The sequence below is a fragment of the Bradysia coprophila genome, unplaced genomic scaffold, assembly GCF_014529535.1.
Source record: "Bradysia coprophila strain Holo2 unplaced genomic scaffold, BU_Bcop_v1 contig_232, whole genome shotgun sequence".
Lineage (NCBI taxonomy): Eukaryota > Metazoa > Arthropoda > Insecta > Diptera > Sciaridae > Bradysia > Bradysia coprophila.
Genome location: NW_023503493.1, coordinates 22134446 through 22156220, shown reverse-complemented (window position 1 = coordinate 22156220; position 21775 = coordinate 22134446). Strand labels below are relative to the sequence as shown.

Sequence of the window (21775 nt, the reverse complement as noted above, 5' to 3'; positions counted from 1 at the left end):
AACGTTTGGTCTGGTAATTTACATTTACCTTTTTTTCGTATTTTATTTTTCGTTATCGTGATGTTATTGTTTAGTCATTGTGCAAAATTGGAATATTAAAATAAAACTGAAGTAAATGTGAACTCTAATCGTATTATACTTTCCTGGTCAGACCATTCTGGTTGTAATCGTGTAATTATAGTTAACGTTTTTTTTTCTCTGTTTCGAAAAATGCATTCAGAAATCATATAAAAAATTTTTATGTGTCGGTGTGACTGTGTAGCTGTCGCGTACGTTGCCTCGAACAATGAAATGGTTGAAGGAATTGCAAATATGCAAATTACAGATGAATAGGAACCTGTTTTGTTATTTTAACGAAAATAAAATGTCTACAGAATTTTACAAACGAAAACGAAAAATCCGGCGTCAATTTGTATTTGCGATGATTTCGTTGTAGATTTGAAATTGAAATGTATATTATCACGGCCGGTTCGTTGAATGATAGAAGGTCCACTTACATAAGTAAAATTCAATTCTCAACCACACAATGTTCGTATTAAGATAAGAATTTGTTTCTCGTTTATACATATTGTGGTCATCAGCAGATCAATTTCTGTTCTCATGATTTAAGCTTTAATATATTTTCACAAATTGGTATATATCAGCAAAATACTTGCGTTAAAATATTCAAACCGGCGAGACCGTAGACTCATAAAATGGCATTTATTTCACAGTATGCAGAATAACATTATGTCATAAAAATTATGAACTCATTTAAACCATTTTAAGACCATTCATTACTTAGATTTTCCATACCCATGTCTTGTGTGCGGGGTAATATTTTCGTTTATCTGAAATGGGTTTCCGTTTCAAATATTACATTTTTTTAACGTTCGAAATGATTCGATTACTTCATAAGATGTTTATTACATTAAATATTAATATGAAGTGGAGATGCTGGAATCGAAAATCTATAAATTAATTAATTGCGCACAGAATTTCATTTCACAAAATTTTTATTTTTAATTGAACCGGTCTCGGTCACATATCTTTAGCGGTGGTAATTAAGTATTTTTTCAAAGTGAAAATATATATGCAACTAATCTTATTAGCGGCGCGGATAGAGAGAAGCAACTAAAAAAAAAAGATTAAAATATTTTTTGATGTATAAAAGTTTTACGATTTTTCAATTATAAAAGAATTTTCGCAGACTAAACAATGTATTACAAAATGTTTTCAATACAAAAATTTAATGTGCGTCACAGGGTGCTTCATAAACGGACTTCACTTCATTCTTAACTGTGATTATTTGTCCAGTCTTTACTCTTCTTCGTATGTATGACATTGTCATATACAACCCATTTCCAATTAAAAATGTATTATTTGCAAAGCACCCGGTAGCTCAAATCATCAGCCAAAAAGTAATAAAACAAATGAAAGCATTTATTTTGTAATAAAAAAACTCGAAAATCTATTAATTAAATTTTATAATAAAATGAAAATGCCTAACATTAACAAAAAAAAATCGGTTACGCTCACTGTAATTAAATTCACGAATGAATGATTCTCTTTCGATCAATTGTAGCGCGAAAAAATAAATACGAAAAACAATTAATTTTTGTTACTTGTTCGAATCAATTTTTGTTGTTATGCAGCATTATGCATTTCGTATTTTATGTTATATCCATCCATCTAGCAGAGTTATACTGTTATAAAATTGGAATGTGCAGCCATTCTTTTCATATATTCTACCGTATTATATGTGCCATAACCATTTATACCACTGAATGCAGAGAGTGTGTATAACACACTAATAGATACATGGTATGTGGAATAAATGTATTTGAATGAAATGATTAGACAACATTCAAAAAATATAAATAAAAAGATAATCACCTCCTCATCACTCTTCTAATTGAAGTTGTATAATTGCAACTATAAAGCTAAAGCGTAAAGCCATACCAACCGCACGATTTTTTTTTTATTAATTAATGCTCGTAAATTATAATTGGACAACAACCATTTTTATTTTTTATTTTTTTTTTACCTTTAACTTCGCTTGGGGATTTATAATTGATTTTTGTGATTGTTGACATTGTATTTGTCAGAGTTTGTTGTCTTTCTGCCGTAGAGCAGCGAGAGATATATATATACATTTTGTGTTGTGTCTATGGGAAAAACTTGAAATTATAGTTAAAATTTCAAGTTTTGTTTTCATTTATTTTTAATTAGGATAATTGATTGTATTTTCGTAGCAATGATTTCACATAATAGAGTTTTAAGTTTTCTAATTAGTTGTTCAAATTCGACGTATTTAAATCATTTGGATTGCTTATAATGTGAATTTGGTGAGTTTGAAAAATAAAATTGGAAAAAACATTGACGGAACTTTGGAACCTGGATATAACCGATTATTATGAGTTAAAAGATCGGTTCGACACAGTTTTGCATTAATTATTGGTACATGTTGATTATATGCTTCGTCGAATGCAACATAGAAGTGACGTTTTTTGGTCTGTTTGTTTGAATAACAGTAAAGGTACGGGCTAGTTCATGCCAAACTGAAAATTGTAGGTTGGATGGATTGTACTATTATCTCGTTCTTAAGTTCAACTTTATAATCACCCAAGAAACAGTAGAGAATGAAAAGGAAAAACAGCACGTTCTCTCATATTATGAGAGTCTCATAATTCATTTCAATGTGTCGTTTCATTTCAGTAAAATCCATTCGGCATTTATACTTGATGTTAAATTTCGATAAAATTTCAAAACGTCGTGCAACCTTTAGCTAGATTTCGTGTAAAACGTGTCAACATTTCCATTCTAGTCTGTCCTATAACTTAATCAATTCAAATGCTGTCAAACCGTTTAAAAAGTATTTAGCATTGTTTGTTACTGGTATTATCCTCAGCTCGAATTTAGTAATGAAATTTTCATGTGAAATGTTAAACATAAAAGTCATTGAATAAAATACGCTCCAAATGTGTTCACACAATTGTTGATACAAATTTTATTGCCGACTGGAAATCTCTCTCTCAATAAGACATACGTATATCAACCGGCAATATTCCGTTTGGGCTGGCCGGCCAGTCTTGTTTTAATGTTTATAGTCATAGATATACCAAACAATCGGATAATAATTGAGGAAATTAAGTGAATTATTACTCTCGACGAAACACTCACCTATTTCGTACGAAACTCTATACATAAATTGTTGGATATCAACTTGCAACCTTAGTGCTATATATGCATCGAACCATGCAACCGGTTTTTATGAGCACAACAATAACAACAACTATACACAATATAGTCAAGCAAAGGAAAAAATTGAAGAAGAAAAAAAAACAGAATAATTTCAAACAAAATATAAAAACTGAAACCACAAAGAAGAGGAGTAAGAATATACTGAAAAAAATCCACTTCTTTGACCTAGCAGTGTAAATATATGATTTCAGTAGTGTTGCGTACATTACTGTGTATGTGACCAAAATGTGTACATACGTATATATGAATCTGATGCACCCATGACGTTGATACATGGAATTTATATTAACACAAATGTGTCGAATCTTAAAATAAATTTCCTCTGTATCTCATGATAGAATTGCATAAATTGCAGCAATAATTTCTTTTTTTTAACGAAAATTAAATTACTTCTTAAGATATGTAATTCTATTAGCAACTTACTCACTGTGAAATAATCAGACTATACGACAGAAAAAGTAGTACACTGTACCATGTCTTAGACAAATGGCACGATTTCTTTTATCAACACTCAACACATTAATTTGGATTGTGGTGATATAACAACTTTGAAATCCGCGTTAATTCCCACCAACTGCTGGCAACAGCATATATGATAAAGTTCGGTTATGTAGATGTATAAGTCAATTGTTTTAATTAGGTAAAATGTATTGATAGAACTGCCTTGCAAATTAGCACACTTTTCGTTCAAATACTCTGCCGTCACAGTGTAAGAAAAATTGCTCCAAACAAACAAACAAACGACCAAGCCTAACGAACACAAACAATATTTAATTGTAAACTCAAGTAAATCTTCTGATTAGATTAACTGGAACAAATTTGAATGTGCAATCTTTCTGGTTTATTAATATTGGTCGCAATTGGGCGGGTACATTCGTATAATTGAAATAGTATCAGTTGTTTGCCAGCCGGTCATTTAGACATTTTATTTCTAATCTCGTACAAATTAACAAAAATGGGTCAGTAACTGTGGAGTGGATGATACGAGTAATCAATTTTGTGACGAACTGTTGAACTGTGCTGCCAGTTAGCGGAGCTCATGGTATGAGTAAATCTTCACTGTAGTTAGGAGACGAATATGATTTCATTTATCTAATCTGAAGGTTTCTAGTTTCGGAATTTACTGATGCTGTTGAAGTCATACAATTTTATATATTTTGGTACATTGTATTGACTCGATAACCAGTTAAGTTGAGTGTATGAACTGATGCCTTTAAGTAAAATGAAACGAATTTCGTGTGTAACCAGTTAATAATTACCAGTTTTTCTTGAGCTAAATATCTGAGTTAGAATATTTGTTTGTTTCGATTTAAGTAAGGGTTTAATGGAATCGCAACACCGACACGAACAAAACTTCAACTAAGAGGCGTCAATGAATACTTAAGTACAATAACAAATATTGAGAAAAAACAAAAGAAAACTCAACAGATTCCCGTCCCTGATCTCACTATTTCTTCACATAATTCACTTCCACGGTAAAGTCATCCATATCGATTCCACTTTTTAATAATTCTCATTGTTCAAAGTCGACTGTATTTGATTTGTACAGTCGCACAGCATCAAACGAAACTATTTTTCATACTAAAGATACATAATAATAAAGTTCATGGGTTGAATCGTTAGTCGTTCATAAAAGAAACATTGGTGCTTGTCCATCGAACATTATGGAATATTTTTAAGAAATAAAAATGTAAAAAACGAGGTATTTAAAGTCGAGATGATTTTGTTTTATGATGTGCAGCGTTGCAGTGAACAGTTTTATTTTATGGAACAAAATGAAAGAGCAAAGGAACGGGGTACAAAATGTTGATCGATTGAAATATCCGCGCTCGTTTAGTTTCGACGAAATGGAATGTGGGGTCCGGACTAACAAAATTTGCAATATTTTTTGATATTGATATGATAAAAGAAACGCATTTTGATCAAAGAAGATAAAGGAAATGTTGAGAAGCCTGAGCTGAAAGTAATTTTGAAAAATTATTAAAAAAAATTAGTTGAAAGGAAATTCCATGAGCAAAAGACGATTAACAAACAACCAATCAATTGTGCGTGGAAGTACCCAAACAAAAATCTTTGTTACCGCAATACAACGGCAATAATTTGCTATTTATCGATATAACAATAGACAGAAGAAGGTGAATGTACTCATTAAATGAAATTTTTCTAGATCAAACAACCTCGCCCACACTCGTTGAAATTTAAAATGAAAAGACCAAAAAATATATATATTCAATTGACCATCATTGTTTACGTCAAGTTTTGTGTGAGAGCGTACAGCAGCGATCAACCGACTCATTCAGAAATTAAAAAGAAAAGAAAAAAAAATTACAAGCAAACAAAGAAGTCAATCATCGACACTGTTTTTTCCCACTTCCAATCAATACGAATCCATATCACACTCCGCTTGTCATATTTTCCATAATGACTCAGTCGAATCATTTTTCATAACAAATTTCCACAAAGACGAGAACGGATTTTTTTTTACTTTATTTAAAGTTCCTACACTAATTAAAAAAAATACACAAAATAATATCGAGTTAACGAGGCCTCCTCCCATGCCATGACATCATACCAAAAGCTACAAATATATTCCACAAAATACCAGACAATCGGAAAGAAAATCAACTTAATCATGCATTATAATAACAGTATTTTCTCAAAAGAAAAAAAAATTGATAGAAAAGACTCTTGAGGATGATTTGCTAATTTTCGTTTCGGATCTTGTTAGTATTATCGGTTTCTTTTGTTATATATTTGAACAAGACAGACATCTGTGGTTCTGAATACTTATCTTTGTTAGGTATATATGCTGTATGAGCTATGCACGGAATGGATGGATGGATGGATAGATAGGTCTTTCATTCTGGTTGGTTATATACACAGCATTTTGTATTATAATATGCGCGGCTCTAAAGATATTTTCGATTTAATTAGTTGCATTTTATTGGTCCGTATATAGCGTTCGTATCATTATAAATGTTTGATGATGAATCAAAGTTAAATTTAACTAACGATGTGAATTTGATCTTGAACTTGAGATTTTCACCAATTCAACAATTTATCGAAGCCAACGCATGTATATTCACATCCGATGATAATGATAATAATGCAAAAAAAAAACAGATCTGGTTAATAAGACGTACAAAACTCACATGCTAATATGTAATCCAATTAATAAGCTAAATGATTATCGTTGAACATATCCAAGACATTTATGGCTAACAATTTACCTGAAAACGAGAAAGAAGTATATTAATTAGTTTAATTAACTATGATGTGGATGGGTTATATGTATGTCAGTATATGTATTTACAATGTGGTTATAACCATGTTGTGTGTACCTTCAAACTAACCATACACAATCTGTATACACATATATAACGAATTAAATTGGTAAACATGGAAATTGAAGAGTTCTCTCTCGTTGCTCTTTAACGTGTTCAACTTCTTCGTCGTTTTTTTTTGCGCTAAACAATCGATTCGTTTCGAATGTAAATTTAAAATATTTTAATTAGATCAGCGATAATGAAGTATTATTTATTATTAATACCCAAGATATGTATCTGATTATTGGAAATCGATTAAATTGGAATTTTAATGAAATGTTTACATTCGATTTATTGAGTTTTCGAACTGGCTTTTAGAGAGGGCATATGATTTTTTTTATTATTATATAAATATCCCATTTCGAATGTTAAATTACATTTTTTTTTCCAATAATTACAATGCAACAACCAAGTGAACTCAATGAACTTTTATTTATATATTTGCTGACATTGATGTTTAAAATTAGTTATATTAACTGGTCTATATGTGTTTGGCTGTGCTGGAAAAGTTCGTTTCGTCGCAATTCATTTCATGTAAATTAAATTGAAAACTTTCAATTCCGTCAATTAAATTAATGAAATGAGTTATTTAATACGAGGCCATTTACACGAATGAAGAACGTTTTATTATTGCAAGTTGTTAAGTGAACTCTTAGTTTGAAATGCAGAAATTTACAATACAACACCTGTGCATTGTACTGCGTCCATTCACTACGGTCTGCCTGAACAGAAAAACGAAAGGAAAACATCGACAAAGAGACAAGACAGATCAAATTGATATGTCTTACGTTTCACTTTCCAAAATATTTTCATTTTTAATCTGGGCTGAAACATTTTCGGAGTTACAATTAACCTCTATGATTGTGTCAGCCTTAGGACTCGAGGAGGTGTAAATCTTAAGTGGTTGAAACACTAAACGAGATGCATTGATGAAAATTAGTTATCATGATATGGTTGTCCTCAAGAATGGGAGAAGTAGAACAGAAACAATTAGAGATGTTAGAACTGAAAGATATCTTTGAAGAGGATGATAAGATGGCTGTAAAGCGTCCTTTTTGAAACGTAAAATTTTTGTTGAATTTCCGTCTAAGAAAATCGAAGCTACTTGCACAATGAGAATTAGTGTAAAATCGAGTTATTTCCTAGATATAAAAATCATGTAACAGGAGTTTCTATAGAATTTCAGAAAGAGCTTAGAGTATCCACTTTCACAGTGAGTGAACTGACCTGTTGTAAGGCTTCTTAAATCTGATAATTTGGGTGGCCGTTTTATATATTTGTGTTTTCAGAGCCTAACAAAAGAATGTAAACCGATTTTTTCAAAACGAATCGACCAGTATATCGATGAGCCGGGACGTCATTATTAATTTTTTAATTTCATGTTCTGACCATAACTTATGGCTTTGTATTGTCTAGTGAAACAGGGGGTATATTGGTGTCGATAGTGATTTCACTAGTTTCGAAAAACAACAGTTAAGCTATATTCAATGATATCGATCATATCGATTTTATAGAAAGGAAACAAAGAGTTAAACTCAACCCAATCCTATTACTTTCACGAACTTGTAGCAATTTAATTATAAATTATGTTTCCTCATTAAAGTTTTACTGTAGCCGAAACGACGTGTATTCGTAACTAATTGTACATAACAATATGACAAGTTGCGTGTCTAGCTCTTGTGCTCTGATTTCGGTATGACAAAAACAACAACATTAGCTGAAGGAATAATTCCTTACGTATTCGTTACATTACAATACCGTACTAAACTACCGTAAAGAAATTGTACTGCCATGAATTACACCAATAACGAAACTGAAGTAATTTATAATTTGTCTTTTCTATAAATAATATCAAATCCGAAGACAAATTATTTTAAGGTCAATTTTTGAATAAATTATTTTTAATAAATTTCAGTTATTTCAGTATTAATGTGTACCACCCATAAAGCAATGTAGTTCTATTTTCGAGATAGAAATTAACGTAACATATTAATGCAAGTACGTGTGATCTTTGCGACTGTCGAGTCAAATATATTAATAAAATCGGACACAGTCACTTTGAGTGTGATTCTGAGTGACAATTTTTGTTTCTTCAAGTAATAAGAGAGTAACACGGAGGATTTTCGAACGCTTCACGGTGTATATTAGTACCGCTTAATAAATCGTTGGTTAAACAAAGATCTTTCGTATAACAAACAAAATAAAATTAATTAATTAGCCAGCTAATAAACTCAACAGCGAAAGCCATGGCTAGTGTAAACAGATTAGACTTTGGATCCTGACCAGTATTCACACAAAACGTTGCCACATCAACATATATATACAAAATTAATTTTTATTATGAAAGCGGTCTTCTTTTTGCCAAAAAACAATCCGACTGATTTATGTTCACTTATCGATGCGAAACATCAGTTCTATTTAATGGGTCGTATCTCGGGGTCTATAATATAACATTTTTATTATTATTATTCGTGTGTATGATTATGAAAATTTACGTAATAAAATAATTTTTATGCATGAATTTTTCAACTGGTTTCATTGGCAAACGTGTACACAACTGAATTATTTTAGATGAAAAAAAAGAAGACTCTAATTGGCTCCAATGCTTAGAGAAAGTGACTAGAAATGCATGTTTTTAAATTGATGTGACATAAATAACTCTTTTTAATTGTTTATCATATCGTTGATGTAGATGAAATAAATTTAATAACTTTTCGAATTCAAACGAAACAATGCAGGAACTATACGGCATTTAATTGTCCGACATTGATTAAAGGAAACAGAAATAAAACATTGTGCAGTTCAAGCAATTTAAACTTTTCTTGAGCTATATACGTGTTTAAAGATTGCCTTTAGAAGAATGTGCACGGAATACGAGTTAAGTGAAGCTGCTCATATTTCACTTTTGTTTCATTTAATGAAGTGAAATTTGCAAACTTTCAGATGTAAGACATTTTTACGTCTAATATATACGAAATTTCAAATAACCGGGAATAGAACTTTGAGATCAAGATTTTTTCCAGAGAAAATGAGTATTTTTACTGTTTGAATATATGTGAGAGATGAGAGAAACCAATATAACTAAAGGTGAGAGGGTAACCCGAAAACATAAAAAAAACCGTCCGAACCGGAACCGAATGTGTCGGGTATTGAAAATCTCGTTCGCCGGTTGCCGATAGATTTTATATTTGTTATTTTTCAAAGAAAAACTTTTAGACATTAGATTAGAGAATTATAAGAGAAAGCTATTCGAAACAAACCTAATAGAGCGCATTTTTATTTTTGCTATGATTCACTAATGGGACATGATTCCTCTCTGCATTTAGCTGTTTAAATTTAGTATTGTGACAATCAATATTTTCAGATCAATCATGCTTGGGTTTTGAAAATTCAAATCGGGTCGAGCTCGGTTCAGTTTGGGTTTTGACTTCTTCATTATAAGACTCTTCCAAAATAATTTACAATTTGATCGGCCGTTTTAAATATATTTTCGATACAGTAATCAAACGCATGCAACTTTCTTCACTTCCGTTCTGTTTATGCATATAATACGGTTGTTTACCTAATGACCTGTTCTTAATAGTGTACTAAATGAAGCGTTTCCATTAATTCCGATGGATGTTGGTCACTATAGAGTTTTACAATGAAAACTTTATAATTTAAAGCCCGATAGAGTCAGTCAGATTATCAATCTGTGTAGGAATTGGTACAGTTTCGTACGACGGTGCAAACAAGATGCAATATAGATTTTGAAAGGAAATGATAAAATAGTAAAGTGTAATGAAACAAATCGTTGAAAACTGCTACACTGTCAGAAATAAAGTCAATTCAATTGAAAATTCAAACTAAAACAAACAAGATAACTGGGTACATTTCTATTCCGTTGAAAATGTCATAATTATAATCGTTAGTGCAATTAATCAAAAGTGGCATTTCGAACATGGACAATTACCGACACAATTACGGTAAAAGATGTAGCAAGTTTTCGCAAGTAAGATTAATGCAGTGAGCAGATGTCTATACATACGGAATGAACGTACGCCGTATAAATGTACAATTACTTTTCCTTATTAATATATGTGCATTTGCATGATGCATTTTCATATTCCTTTCTACCGCACGATTATTATTCAGTGCTGTAAGGTAAGATGCTTGTCATTCCCATTCCAGATAAGAGTTGAATTTTAAAAGTTTTTGAAAAGCTCTTAATGTTTCACCATACGAACATGTACAGATACTTTATCTTTAAGTGCATATAATGATAATGTTAATGAAATTTCGTTGCTTTAAACATAAATCCGATGCAATAACACCCATATAATACTGTCTAGTATACAGTAACTGTACCATCTTGTTTCGCAGATTGTATAAATATTACCGATTGAAAATGAGGAACAATATTCGCCGAAGAATATTCGACCCTAAGGGATGAATAATAATAAATAAATGATCGTTTTCTCTAATATGTTAAACGAATTCGGAAGATGAAAAAAAAGCACTTGAGACTGGAAAGCAGAGGAACGATAAAATCCAACATTTGTAACGCATTTCGTTTTTTTTTGTTCGCAGATTTCGTGAAAGTATATCATGATTCACGACTTTTTAATGAGAGGAATTTAGAATGCAATTTTGTCTTACTCGACAAAGTTGTGAGCCCTAAAATACATTACTTTACTGTATATCGAACAGTTTGAGAGCCGTACTGCAGTCTTCATTTTGACATATTTATGATTCCTCAGATTTATTAGGTCCAAGAATATCTGGCAAATGAGTTTCATACTATAAAGCCACGAACAATTAGAAAATCACCGTCGAGTCCTTTAGTTTAAACGAAACAACTTTTCTTCAATTTTATTAAAAAGACAAGAAACGCTGCAATTCTAAAGACAAATTTATTATACAAAGCTAATTTCTGGAAAATGCCGAGAAAAATGCGGCATAATTCGAAATTATCATGAGTTACGTTGTAATCGACGTCGTCAATTTATTTAATTTTATTACTTTGGTGCTTGCAAATAAACGCAATATACCCAGCGTACTCGTATACACATACATTCTATTTTATACTGGAAATTCATATTATATGAGTACGCTGTTGCATTATGCGATAGAAACAAGAAAATATTTTTTTTGCAAAAAAAAATCACAAATTATGTTGGAACACATTATAAAAAATGAAAAGTGAGGTAATTTTTCATACATTTTTCCGCATGGAATTGTGTTTTAAACGTGAATATACATATATAATGTACTAATACCATGTTTACACGGTTAATCAATAAATCAATTTGAGGATTTATCAATCATATTTTATTTGATTTCTGTTATGTATGGTTAAATAAATATTTTATTTGCAGATAATGATGTCTCAATTTACTGAAATAAATGAGTAGTTTCGGAATAACTAGCAAATGTTCATCGAGGTTTTTTTTTTCTTTATCACTCGTTTTTATCAATAAATAATTGATAAACCGGTAACAGTCAGGAGTAGAATATGTGTTGTACTGAGTGAATGTAAGTTATTGCTTTACAGTGTTGTCTAACACTTTTTTTTATTAAATTAAACAAAATTATCATTCACGTTTATACAGTCATTTTAGCCTCTTTTATTTTAAATTGATGTTTACAATCATGTTACATTAATCGTAACTGTGAATATCATGAAACGATGGGAACATGGTGCACAGAGGCCCTGTCGCTAGCTAATAAAATCGGCACGAAACTTGTAGAATACAGTGGAGACCGTCGCGCAAGAGAGTATTTCTTCCAACGAATATCAATGGCGATACAACGTGCGAACGCTGCCTGTGTAATGGGCTCCATACCGTCGTCAACTAGGTTGGACGAAATTTACTATTTGTAGTCGCTTCACTTTTATATTCAATCCATGTAAACCGAATAATGCAAATAAAATTGAATTCTAAAAGTCATGATTCATGACTCATGAATACCTATTTTAGCAACTCTTTAATGAAGAACCGACCAGAGTGCTTATCGTTTAGAAACGGCTAGTCATCTGTTATCGATAGCAACGACGACAACAACAGAGAGAAGTACTTCAGACAATTAGAGACACTTAAACAAAAGATGTAATAGATTTAATAATTCTATCTTTGTGGCTGTAGACTGTTGTTTCTAGTATAAGTTTTTGATAGATTTTTTCTACCCTCGCGGAAAGCTGGATACAAGCATATTTTCTGATGTGGAAGCTCTTGTGGTCTGAAATTGTTTCCACTAAAGTTTCGTTTCACAAATGTAAGTCTAGGGCTTAACTTTCTGATTTTTTGTTAGGTAAGCGACCTGCAGCGAAGCACTAAAGTATAAATCTAGATTTTCATTTGTGAAGCAAAATTTATGTGGAAACAATTTCAAATCACTGCAACTCTCAAATCAGAAAATATCGGTCGGTATCGACGTTTCCGCGATTGCAATGTTAGGTTTCTGGAGGTGTAAGGGAAAACCCAAAATTTGGTTTGTAATCCAGCATGTTTTTCGGGTTAGCTCATAAGTGCCACCAGCTCTAGCCGATACCAAACGAACGTCAAAATAATTTTCTACCGAAATAAATGCTCTAGTCTCGGCTCTGCTGTATAACATCAAAGTGGCCATAAAATCGTACGTAATTCTACACACGTTTTCTCGTAAACCAATCGTCTGTCATCCAAAAATATACAACCTTTCGAATTGAAATTAAAGCCATAAATACCGAAAAAAAATATTATTACAGTTTCCCAGGTATATATAGAGCGTCGGCTGATGTTGTATATGCGAGCATTTACCTATTTCACTTTTTTTCTACATACAATTTTTAAACGTCAGTATTTTTCGTGGCACTAATTATATTAATAAATCAAAATAATACACCTGAACCACTTTAGATTCTACTCTTTTTTTTCTAAATATGTGTATACAGCTAGGTAAAGTTGTATTAGCCAAATGAGTAGGTATACCTTCATATCAGACGTTTCAAGTCTCAACCCGCAGTTCAACTTTTTTTTTTGTGTTTCTTCTTGTTCTAAATAATGTATAAGTGCGTGAGTTAATAATAATTGTAAGTATGAAACTCTTAATATAATATTGAAACGAAATAATATAATCAATACTGTTATATGATTTATGGCATGCTATAGTTATAGGAAAGTTGAATGGGCTCATTTAACCCTGCATGAATTTATTATAATGAATAACGAACGAGTAGGTAAAAATATTGAACGTTGGCAGTAGGGTAGGGTGAAGAAGTATTTTTCTACAAAGATTTGTAAACGTAAGCTAACGAGGAATTTAGGTAAATGTTATGTTGAACACTTTTTTGGAAGAACATATTTTAGTGAAAGTTCTTATTAATTTTTGTGTAGAACAGTCACTCATTCAGACAAAGTTTGAAAAGTGTCGTTAGCATCTAATATTCAATCTCAATAAGTGTAATGGAAGGGATGTTTAGTGAAAATTAGCCTTAATAGACTGGTGATCCGATTAACTTGATCGAAATTACTCAGGTAATTTACCTATATGAAGGAGAACACTTTGATTTACACACATTTCTCTGTGTTCCTCCGGTAAACTTTGTTCCTTCAGTCCCTTTTAATCAATTCTTATTTTTATGAGTCGGGCTATGAAAACAAAAAGATCTGGAGAAACAAATCTAATTTACCGACAGGACGATATGTAAATTATTTTCATAAAAATGCAGTGTTTCCATTTTAATAAACTAATGAAAACCTTACTCTCATAACTTCTTCCTCAACACTGAGCAGTTTATTTAATAATCGATTGGTCAAAATTACGTCGTAAATATACAAATGATTCACCGCCGCTAATTTATTTATTCTGATTATTTTTCGTTTACTCGGTAATATTTCTTTAAAAAATAATTCGCTGACACAAATATCTATTAAGTCGTTCCCCGTCAGCATAAGGAAATGATTGCAAAGACTGTTAATTGCTTTTTTCGTTAACACAGGACGACATGAATTTGTAACTCATTTCCGGGTCTTTGTATGAGAATAACAAACCAAAAGAAAATATCTTCTAAAGCATAGACTGGTTTTGGCTGACCGGTGAAATGTTCCCTTTTTTTCAATGTTTTATATTTCACACATCCGCATGAAATATGTACGAAAGAGTAAACACCTTTCATTGAGTCACTCATCTGACGCACTACGAAATCTAAAATGTGAAGATGAAAAAAAAAAAATTAACGAAGAGAAAAAGAGCACAACCGGCTTGATTCTTGATGTTCGCATATTAATAATTTTCGTAAAATGATTTCTTAATAACATCGAAATTACGCTACTAAAATATAGACCTTTCCACCTCTGCAGTTTATATATATAATTCTAAATAACAAAATCCAGACATCTGTGAATTTGTTAATGTAATTTAGAAAAGATTGGAATAAAAATTGAAATGTATCACACTAATGGGTTATATATGTATATATCACCATCATACTACACACAGTTCACATTATATTCAATGTATATCAATATATGCAAAGTCAAAGCTATAATTTATTTTTAGATAAAATTATTTATTTCAGTTCAGCGATGATGTTTTTGTGTTTATAAATTCCACTCGACTACGCATCCTATTTTTTATTTGCTGCTCATTATTAGCAAATACAGAATAAGATATTTATTGAAACCATATGTCGACCGTTTCCTAATTCTTTGTGGTTTGTGGTATTTAACTAAATTTGCAGCGAAACTTCTTTTTTATCAATAATTGCGGACGTTGAATGCTTTAAAAAAAAAACTCGAAAAATGACTTTAAACTACTCAATTGCCAAAATATTTCATTTCTTTTTATAAAATTCGTCGACTCTGTTCACTGCATTCTGCACTTTGAAATTCCTTGCGGTCATTTTATCGGGTAAATGCATTTCGAACAAACACATTTTTCAATTAATCGTGTAATTATCATGAGGTCTTCATTAACAAATTAAATTTAATTGAAATTTCATGTTCTCATTAATTGTTCATTCAGAAATGACTGTAACATCATCGACTTACGTTCGATTTTTTTTTTATTAATTATGAATAAATACCCTCCGCGTGTGTATGGGTATTAATAACGGCGTATATATTTCGCCTTATCTTGTATTTAAACGTAATTTAGCTTATCTTCAATTTATAAATGAAATTAACCAATGTTATGGTCTATGTTTACATTTTCCACCTCGTTTCTATGCATTTTTATCTACATCTTATGGCATGTTTGTGTAGTTGGAGACGCCAATTCTTAAGATAAGATACAGGTCACACACAGGCGATAGATAAACATATATTTTTTTCGAAGTGTTGTGTGTATAGTGTTGAGGAATTTCAATATAAAATAAAGCAGAGTCGATTTAATTAACCACTCACTTTGCTTTCAAATATTTGAGTTGGTTTTTTTTTCTTTTAAATAAAATTAAATTAAATTTATCAATTCGCAGAACTGTCTCGCTCTTACACCGATCGTAAACCGTTGAAAAATTGCTACTTATCAAAATATAAAATTCAGATGACCTAATTCGTTGGTTATCTTTTTGGTGCGCTATATATATTCAATAATTTCACTTTTTGATAACCGCGAAGACAATTTCCTTGTTACTAGCTTTTTTTTTACTTACTAACGAGAGACGTATCATGCGCTCGTGTTATTTTCTAACTCTATAATACATCCTGGGAATGGTATTTATACATTCGAAAAGCGATAAATTCCAAAATGAAGAGAGAAAAAAAACACGAAATTTATACAAACGAAAAGTGTTTATTTCGGAAAGGTGAAAAGGTAGACCATAAAACAATGTTGTTCCTTCCAGTCTGTGAAAACATGATACATGAGAATAAATTGGTCTATGGAAATTGTAAATGTTTTTTTTTTCGTCTATCGTGTGGTATACACAAATGCATGTAAAATATATATAACTAGGCTGGTTATTTGATTAATATTATGCTGGCAATCACGATTTATACCACACTTATATACATATTTATCGAAATTTATATGTACATAATGGCGTACATATGATTGTGCTCAAGAATGCAGATGCTTTTTTTTTCAAAAAAAATATTTTCTTTCAATATCAGGTACATATTATGGCGTTGGATTTAATATGGGTAGAAAACTTGATTCAAACAGTGGGATATCATGCAAAGTCTACGTCCAAAATATTTTGTGTTACACGAAAAAAAAATCAATTATTTAACTTCATAATTAAATAAAGACTAGTAGCAACAGAGAAGCAACATTTGTGAAGAATTGTGAAGTAACTTCATCTACTGTATTGCTTCGGAATTGTTCAATTTGTTGTTTAAACTTATTACTCTCTTGTTTTCATTCGTTTTGTTGTTGGATTAAAGTGATTTTTTTTTTATCAGACATTCATTAAATGTATGTTCGTGCAGTTTTTCCATACGATTGGAAGCGGCTGGAAACCCCGGTTATCTTTCAATGAGTTATTGCTCCCTGTTGTTTCATGAATGTTACTTATTAAAGGTTCTATACAGTAGAATATAATAATAAGTTCATTTTGTTTACTTAATTTCTTTGGTATTGATGTCACCGATCTTCGATCTGGCTGAGTCATTGAGCTTGAACTAACTCTTAGTCAAAGGTCAGCTTAGAAGATTCTAAAGTCGTGTCTCATTTGTTATCGACTGCAAGGAATGAAATAAGCGATGACCTATAGTTAGCGCGGTCCTAACTGTGTCACAAAGAATAAAGTAAAAGAATTGATGTCAAACACGGTTGAAGGAAATGAAGTAGTAGATTGAATATACCGTGATACGCCTTCCGTATCTTAAATGGTAAAGAGAAAGGCCAATGTAATACAATGAATTTTCTTCTTATGCAAGCCAACAGAAATTAATTCAAATACCCAGTTGACTGATGACGTTTTCACAAAAATTACCGAACCATCTAAACCAGAAATGTTGATATTTTTTCGATTTTTAGACTCATTGAATGAAAATTTTAAAAATTATTTTTGCATTCGATCCACCAGTACTCGAACCGACGAAGCATGGATTATGAGTTGAACGCTCTACTGACTCTAATCCATGGAGACAAGCAAAAGTAATTTCATTTCATATCCATTAAAGTGCCACGATTTTACGTTACTACCCATATCTTCGTCCGTTTACATTATTTACGTTATCCATACTGGAACAGGCACTTATGCACTCATGTTGCTATATGCGTGAGTGTTCTTGCGTATCTAGATGTTTACTTTTAAGAAATGTTGGACTAAAAATGAATTCTAAAATCAGTCACCAAGGCAAGAAGAGTGATTCACACTGTTGCATCAGCTTACTTGTTTCTTCTCCATAATTTACAATTTCCGACTTAGATTAGATTCGATTAGACGTTATGATTGCTGTTATATCGAGTATCCAAGGCATACCTATGCGAGGCGAGTAGCCATGATTACACGTGCACGAAACATTCATCGACGAAGTTTTTTAGAGAAATTTGCTTCGATGTGCGATTTTTATGCTTCGGCCACTACAAGTAAAAAATTGTCTGAAACTTTGTCGGCCCGTCAGAGTCCGTATACGAACAACACAACAAAAAAAACCTAATTAAGACAAGATTTATTACTAACTCTATTATCTTTTGAATCGCCATTAAACCTTTTTATTAAGTCAATTTTCAAAAAACGAATATTTCCCATTACCCATTCACTCTTTAGACTTAATTAAAAATCCCTTTCCTAGCAAAAATATGAAGAAGATTAATTAAAAATAAACATTCCATCCATATAATAGCGAATAAACCAATATTCAGAGAGAGAGAAGAGTGTGTATAGTATTATATATGGAGATGAAGATGATGGGATGGGTATTATATGGAATATAAACCAAAAACTTCTTCTTATTATACTATATAAACAAGAGATAGGTAAGGTCAATAAAATTTTCGTTTGAAAAGAGCTCATTATCTGTCTTTTACATCTAATACAAAAGTTGTTTAACACGTCTCCATACATGATAAGAGGATAAATTATAGCCTAATGTTGTCATGAATCAACACATAGTCAAAAATTTTTATTTATTTTTTCTTCTTTCTCGATTCCACCATCATACTTAAACTGGAGATATTATTCTCTTCGGTTGTTACTAGCTCAGAGTACACATAACAGTTCGGGAAAAATTTTATTTCACTACACAGACTATACGGTTTTGTGGTGCGGAATACTCGTCTGTTATTATTATTCCCGCACCATCCAACCAACAAAACTCGGTGTATTTTTCGAGCCGAGTCTCGAGAAGAGAGTGTGTGTTGTGATTTTTTTACGATTCGTTCTATTCTTCTCCAACAGAAAAAAAATAATATGAAAATGTATGTTGTGTTGGAATGTCGAGACTTTTTCGATTTCATTTAACGAAATAGAGAATAAAAATTTTCAAGATATTTAGAGATGATTTTTATATTTGAGGTTATAAGTACCGTAGGCAAATTAGATTTATCATCAATTCAAATGTTGTACCCGATATTAGAGTGACCGGTAAATGGACAGAAGTAAAATATGCATAAATGTTGACAACTTTCACATTCAAATTAATGAAAACCTGTATCGTGCAGTTAATTTAATTAAAAATTCCAATTTTGATTTACCTTTGATGTTTGTGACGTATATTGGATAGTGAAATGTTCTACACAAACTCACGTCTTTCGGCAACAATAAATCCTAAAACGCGAGAGATATTTTTCTCGTAAGTATAATTTAAGCAAGATACGAACGAACCAACAAGAATATCTATACAAAACCTCGTACAAAACAAAAATCAGCACTTAGAGCCCATCATTTCTTTTTGCTTGGGTAGAATATAACACAATAAATCACAAAACTGTGTAGCAGTTTAGCACTTTGAAAAATTAACAAAAAAAATATTCTCGGTTGCACAACAACTTTCGTTTACATTGTTTTCCAATACAGATTTTCTGTTTCGTGACGTATCACATCAAACGTTACAACAAAATTATTTTTAATAAAACGACGACAAAATTGGAACCGCTAAAATATATCGGATAGCACACACTCAATGTTTGTTATATATTTAGTTTGGACACATGGACGGTATGCGTTTTTTTTCCGCGTCAATAGAACCGTCTGGCTGGTTGCACGTTATCACTTCACAACCCTATGACTCATTAAATGAAACTAAACATGCCGCCTGAAAAATGTTTTCACTGCTGCTGCTGAAATTCTCTCCGAAAATACAACTACATAACCCACTGGTTCGGATGCCGTCTCGTGTACGTTCGTGCGGCGATCGGTATGACAGTTGAAACAGAATTTTTATAGCGTACATGTGTATAATAAAGACAAGCCATCGTGAAAATGGTAATTTTTTTCTGTTATACCATACTAAACTCTCATCGACGGGAATGTATGAGGAAGATAGCGATAATTATAATGCCCCTTCATTCTAATTGCCCAAAGTAAAATGAGTGTATATGTGTGTGATGTCGGATCTCGTAAAGGTGTACACATGTATAATTATTCAGAAAAGTATAACCAATTCTTCATACGTTTTCATTTATATTTCAATGTTAAATTGGGTAGTGTTCGTATTCATATATAATAGCATCCATCTGCATATATGTATACAAATAAAGCCGTCGTCATATATACAGCAGCGTACACTCTTTATGCCGACTCGTCTTTTACCTCAACTCAAAGAGTCCCCAGAATCTATACCATAGCATAAATTTCAACCATATTGTTAGAGTTAGAATCGGTCGTTATTTTAGTAATGTGAAGCACGGAAATGTTTAACTTCATTAAAAGTAGTATATGGAATCGTTTTTCCTTAATTAATGGAATTGAACCGTTGAAAATTTCACTCACCTTTACTGTTAAGGAAAGCGCTAGAAAATGTTTGCAATTGTAATTAATGGATGGACTTTTCTATAGGAATTCTTACGAAAAGTCATGTATAATTTGTCATCTTATCGGAGAATGATGATGAGAAAAAGCATTGAATTCATATGTCAAAACCGTTAAGTAGTAGATTAGGAAGGTCAAAACATCAGAGAACATGACACAACGTCTCACGTCCATGTCATATAGACTGTTATGATGAAAGAGGAACGAAATATTATGACAAGTACCCCAAGACAACTTATAATAGACTGGTCTTCGGTACTCTCGCTCTCAATGTAACATGTTGAAAGAGAAAGCAATATTTTGACAAGTACCCCAAGCCAAGTTATAATTAACTAGTCTTCGGTTCTCTCGCTCTGATCATAACAGTCTATAAGTAATATTTTGACATGAGTGAATGAGGAATGAGGAAATTTCAGTTGACATGTAGATGCGTCACAAATTTTTTCAGTACTTCATTCTTTTCGCTCTATTTACGGTTGATATGACTTCACTTCAAGTTGGCTCACAAAAAATAGACAGCTATGATCAGAGCGAGAAAACCGAAGACCAGTTAATTGTAACTTACCATGCCTTGGGGTATATGTCATTGAATTTGTATGTACATATGTATTGTGACAGATCTTTCAAGGAACGTTAAAATAACTGGTCTGAATTATATTTCCTTCTCTCTCATCATCATTAGACATTAGCTGACATCAGTAATTTTATGATAAAATTCACTAGAAATGAAATAATGTAGAATTATACATAAATCTATTACATTTGAGCTGTAGTTTCCAAACAGCATTTCACAATAAGTGACAGTAGAACAGTAAGTTACAGACAGTAGATCAATTAATGACAGTTTAGATCGCACAATAGAGTGTAATGATGAAAGAAATATTTTGGCAAGTACCCCAAGTCAACTTATAATAAACTGGTCTCAAATACTATGACAGGTGACCCAAGGCAAGTTATAATTAAATGGTCTTCGGTTTTGTCGCTCTGATCATAACACTCTATGTGTTACAGCTCGTACAGCAATTCTTCGTTATGTTAACGCACTCCAAGAACAGGCACGAGAACAGAATTTGATTTGGCCACTGCGTTACGGACGTTCCATACAAAATAAGAGGCCAAATGGAGTGCGTTTTGACAAGGCATATAAATTATATGGGTAGACCGGGTAGACCTGTTCAAAAATTTACAGTTAACTTCACCGGGCATTACTGTACGCACAAACGCACTCTTTTGAAAATAAAAGGAGCACCGACATTTTGATAGTCAATTTAACTTTTTCGATTGCCATTTCGAGTACAACACTCAAATAGTTGAATTAGCAGATCAG

General features: G+C 31.8%; 1 protein-coding gene across 1 annotated transcript in view; it reads right to left on the bottom strand.

Annotated features, from left to right (window-relative positions):
* The window catches only part of LOC119076331 (LIM domain transcription factor LMO4), a 75658-nt gene extending 55935 nt beyond the window's left edge, over positions 1 to 19723 (bottom strand). The window contains exons 1-2 of the mRNA XM_037183014.1: positions 19173 to 19723; positions 6396 to 6473 (exon numbers count right to left, since the gene is read on the bottom strand). The gene's annotated coding sequence lies outside the window, so the exon portion shown is untranslated. The remainder of the gene's footprint in view (positions 1 to 6395; positions 6474 to 19172) is intronic.
* Between the last annotated feature and the right edge of the window lie 2052 nt (positions 19724 to 21775).